Source organism: Mesocricetus auratus, unplaced genomic scaffold (assembly GCF_017639785.1).
Source record: "Mesocricetus auratus isolate SY011 unplaced genomic scaffold, BCM_Maur_2.0 Super-Scaffold_100004, whole genome shotgun sequence".
Taxonomy (NCBI): domain Eukaryota; kingdom Metazoa; phylum Chordata; class Mammalia; order Rodentia; family Cricetidae; genus Mesocricetus; species Mesocricetus auratus.
This window is the reverse complement of record NW_024429189.1, coordinates 104,212,500-104,217,722: the sequence shown is the minus strand read 5'-3', so window position 1 is coordinate 104,217,722 and position 5,223 is coordinate 104,212,500. Positions and strand designations below refer to the sequence as shown.

At 37.9% G+C, this 5,223-nt stretch overlaps 1 pseudogene; it reads right to left on the bottom strand.

The window, feature by feature from the left end:
- Positions 1-349: 349 nt before the first annotated feature.
- Positions 350-674, bottom strand: LOC101837233 (annotated as a pseudogene).
- Positions 675-5,223: the final 4,549 nt, after the last annotated feature.

Genomic DNA, 5,223 nt, shown 5'->3' with positions numbered 1-5,223 from the left:
TCAATGTTTGTGAAGTTATAGAAAAATAATTAAACAACTGTAAATATAAATTGCTCCTTTCTGCTTGAAGCAAAAATTAGAAATAGAAATCATAAAGAAGACATCCCTTTTTTATAATTCACACTTTATTCCCATCAATCATCACATCTCTAACAAAATCATTTTTTTTCTAAATCTCAAGTTCTAAACAATTAACAACCCATTCTGTAAAATAGAATGAAAAACTATGACCAAAAGAAGACAAACGAAGGTTTAGCATGTTATCAACACAAATGGTCTTTTGTTAAAAGTCGTAACATTTCTGTCAGTAGTAACCATAGGGAGGCAGCTGGTTGTGACCATATTGTTGTTAAAAATAAGGCTCTTGTCTCTGCTGTGGATAATTGTTGCCCCACGACCGTCCATGCCACTGATTTGATCGATTGCACTTGGCCATCTCGTCTGTTATCCCTACCTCTAAACTGTCTGTTTTCTTGCAGCCAGTTGCCTCTATTTTCTTGGTTACCACCAGCTCTACTATTCCATTCCTCAACAATTGGAGGGGATTCAGGAGGGTGTTTCAAGTATTCCTGGTATTCTTTTTCATCATGTGTGAATCTGCTTGCAAACATCTCTTCAAAATTTGGAATCACTTCAGAAGTAGCACTCATCTTGAAATTCTGTACAACTTTTAAGATCCCTCCTGCAGGGACCTTGGATGTCCACACAGCAGCACCCCACACAGCTCTCCAAGATAATCAAACGCATAGGAAACTCAAGACATACCTTTAATTCTTCCAAATTGCCCTATATTCTTAAGGATATAATTTCATTTCTCCTCCTTAAATATTTAATTAATTTATTATTTACTTTTGTGTGTGAAGGGACACATGTGGAGGTCAGAAAAAAACTTTCAAGAGTGCATTTTCTTCATGTTTGTGGGTACCAGGAAACAAACTCGGGTGATAGGCTTGGAGCCACCTTTCCTTGTGAACCATCACCTTGTCTTTAGACCTGCTTTCTTGTGTACTTAAGCGTAATAGTTGAGGTAAGAAGAGAGCAAGAGATTTAAACAAAGGAGGAAAATAAGTTGCTTTTAAATATTGGTTTATGAAGCCACATTACCAGATAAGTGAACGATCCAAGAAAAAATTTGGGCATATTTATATTGAAAGATCTCAAGAAAACAAACAAGCAAAAAGCCAAAGAGGAGACAGTTTAAGGAATGTTATAAAGACAAATAAACAGTAAAATACTAATTGCTGTGCAAGAAAATAAAGAAATTGTGCCAGAAATAACCAATTGTTTCTTACATTGCTATGTGAGGTCCAGGATTCTCTAAAAACCATGTCTCTCCCTGGTTCAGTCCTGGTTATAGCTTACAGATCATGGTTACTTTCAGAAAGCCAGTAAGAAGCACAGAATAGAAGAACATGTTCTTCAGTTTACAAGTCACCTCAGTTAGTGTTCAGGATGCTAGAGTCCTAGGAATGTCCCCATGGTTGTGTGTAAGCTTCCTACATGGTCAGTACATGTGGTGTCCTCTGTTAAGTTTGTTTGCCCACTTTGCCAGATTTGATATCAGTGTAGGCAGACAAGAAAGACAAAGTGATTAGCAAGTTGGCCTAGGGACAGAACAATTGTGCAATTTAAGGAAAGTCAATTAACTGAGGATATTGATGAAGTGTTTTCTACCATTAGAATACAAATCATCAGACATGGTATTTTTTCAAGGTTTTTCAACTATCAAATAATATATTTTGCTTTAAGGATGCTTGTCACCACACGCACACACACACATATGAGAGGAAAATATATATGTTTCGTCATTAACCAACACTAAAAGTTTGTGTTATATCCTAACCCTTTCCATTCCACTTTATTATTAGAAAGAAAATGTTCCTCTGAACCACCAATCTTATGTGACAATCTGAACTGTATAAGATGCATAATCTCAACAATCAAAAACACAGGTAAAACATGTAATATATTTTATTGCTATGAGGATACACCATGACCACAACAACCCTTATAAAGGAAGATATTTTATTGGGGTAGCACACACTTTCACAGGTTTATTCTATTATCATGTTGAAATTCTGTAAGGTATGTAAAGTGTAAAGAATTCCCACCACATGACTGTCATCAGCATTTCAATTTCCCACACACTGAAGAAAGATTTTCTGAAGGAAATGTAGGTTCTCTGCTACCTTGAAGCTTGTCTTTACACTGTGACCCATGTAGGCAGGAGAATCCATTTGGTGTGAAGCCTGGTTCCCTAAAGCACTGCAAGTACTTGACACTGTCATTTGGAGACTATTTTGCTTGTCCTACCTTATTTGTGTGTGTGTGTGTGTGTGTGTGTGTGTGTGTGTGTGTGTGTGTCTGTTTATGTATGTATGTAGGATGATCTTTCCATATCTAGGAGGAGATAGTCTTTGCTTCCCTAATCCTATAGTGCTCAGAACAGCCCCTCATAATCAGGAATCACCAAATCCCAGTGTCAATAGTGCTAAGATTCAGAAGGCATGTGTGTTGGAACCCAGACCACTGCAGTTACCACTGAGTGGAGATGTCTTCAAGATTCTTCATATGGGTATCATCTTCATCTGTTCAGACAAGTCTCTCAGGCTCCCTATTTCAATTTCCTAATCTGCAAAATGGATATAATAATATATTCCCAGCTCCAGAATTGGTTGTGATGTGTAAATCAATTCATAAGCTTGAAAATTAGAACAAATGGGCACCTACATGTTATTATTATCCTTCTCATAACATTGACATATGGCAAGAAGCATCAAAATTTTTGTTAATCATTAGAAAATTACCAAAAACCTGATACTGGTAAAAGTAAAGAACCAGCCCCCAATTCACCTAGATTAAACAGTGGCTCATTTCGGGGGGATGGAGCTTACACTGTAATACCACAAGTTCAAAAGAGACTAAAATTAAATTTGTGACTTAATTGTGCCAACATTCCATTCTTGTGATGTAAAAATAAACAGAGAATGTGTTGTGGTTACACATTATTCATGCTGTTTATAGATATATCCTTTTCAATATCCCTGTCTCTGCCCAGAGAGTCAATAATACAAATCATGCCAAAAATCACAAATTGTGTCTTGCCTGGCACTTGATGATTTAGCTGAAGAGAAGAGTCCTCCATACCTTTCCCCCTACCATATTCACTTGTTCATAACAATGTCTCTCCTGGAGTGTCCATCATACCACCTTATGCTGCTCTCCTCCGCTCCTTTGTGACTTCAGAAATATACTGTTAGTTCAGAGATGGAGATGTGTGTTTTATCTAAGTTTTAGGGGCTCCAAAAAAAGCAAGTGTGCACTGTAATCAAAAGAATTCAATTCAAGCAAGGTGGTCCATGCTTCTTTGTGGTCTTTCTTCTCACCTATGGTAATTTAGATGAAACTAGTACTCAGCAGTGTGGTAGAGTCACAATAATAGCATAGTTCATCAGAGCCTTACACAATTAAAAAAATGTGAATCCCAATAACCATTCTCAATAGAGTATCAGTGTAAAGTTCCACAGGAAACAGAGCAAACTGAAGTCTTCTGGTAACTTCTTTGACTGTGGGGAAAAGCAGAGCTTCATGCTAGAATGGTGATAAGCTGGTAATTGTTGAATGAATGTTTCTGGCCTTGCAGTTTCCACCACCCTTCTCAGCCCCAAATAAACAAACAGAAACTATATTAATTATTAACTATTGGCCAGTGGCTAGGGTTTCTTATTGGCTAGCTCTGCCTTCATTATTAACCTATTTCTATTAATCTAAGTATTTCCATGTGGTCTTATCTTACCGGAAGAGGGTCCGGACCTCTAAGTCCTCTTTGGCTGTTCACATGGCAACTCTTCTGCCTATGTTTCCCAGAAATCTCCTCATTTCCTATTCTGGTAGTCCTGCCTATCTTTCTTTCTGGACAATTAGAGTTTTATTTATCAACCAGTAAGAGAAACATATATACAGAACATCCCCATCAGGTAATCACATGAACTCAGGTAGTAGTGACTAGGAACTCATAGAAGAATGAGATACTTTAAAAAAATCAAATAGAAATATAAAGATAGCTATGTCCTCCTGAATCAAGCTTTACATCAATATTTATTGAGCATATAGAGCATATATATAGTTTTGTTGTCTGGTGAATTCTGGGTTGTGAATATAAGCAAAGCTTGAGCCTTTAGTCAAAGTTCTTATGTTGTACCAGAGAATTAAAAATACCTAGAAGAATCCCTCACAGACAAGCCCAGAGAGATATTCTTTGGGTAATCTTAAATGAAGTCAAGTTGACAGCAATGACTAACCACCACACAAAATGTACCATCAAAAGGAAAATTTTCATCTGGGACTGAGTTGGTATCCTAGAGCCATGTTGCCATTGGGACCATGACTAACTGGGTAGCCTGCAGTGCCACCAGGGCCATGGTGACATCCAGAACTGGACTATTGTCCAGGACCATGTGGGTCCATGGTCTTACACAGCCAGGTTCTGTGTTGAAGTCTGTGGCCCATTGTCACCAGGGCCCACTCAGAAGCACTGCATCTGGGCCACCAACTGTAGCCTTGTTGGTGTCCAAGGGCCATGTTGCAGTTGGGGCCATTCACATATAAGTGACCAGTGCTGGTGCCCAATGCCATGGTGATTTCCAGGTCAAACCTATAGCTGAGGACCATTTCTGTGTCTGTGGAAAGAGAAGTGTTTTGTTTTTTGTCCTCACAGGTAAACTCAGCAAAGAATACTGGACACATGGATTCCTGTAGAAGAATGAATAGCTACCCTGAGGACCATCAAACACACACTGTGTGGTATCAAAGTCTAAATCTCTCTATATTGCTTTTTCATAGTACACCTTTATCTTTATTTCTTCACATACCTCAGTTCCCATTCATTTAACTGAAGCTGGCTTTGGAGTTGGATTGGCTCTCCTACTCTAAACCCAAGCATGTTATTTAAATACAATTCAGAATTTCTGTATTATATCAAAGAGCCATTGATATAAGACAGAAGAAATAAAATGAGGGACTGTTATCTATGGATTTCTTTTTCTGAACAGTCTAATTTCCTCCAGGTTTTCCATCTTCCCTATTGTCACCTCTTCTGTATGCATACATATGAAAGTTAAAATATTTCTTTGTTAACATTAATGTTTGAGTTTTCCAGAGAACAAGGGATTTCCTGACAGCAATCTTGAACTGCTTCCGAAAGAGAATGAGGATCCACTTCCT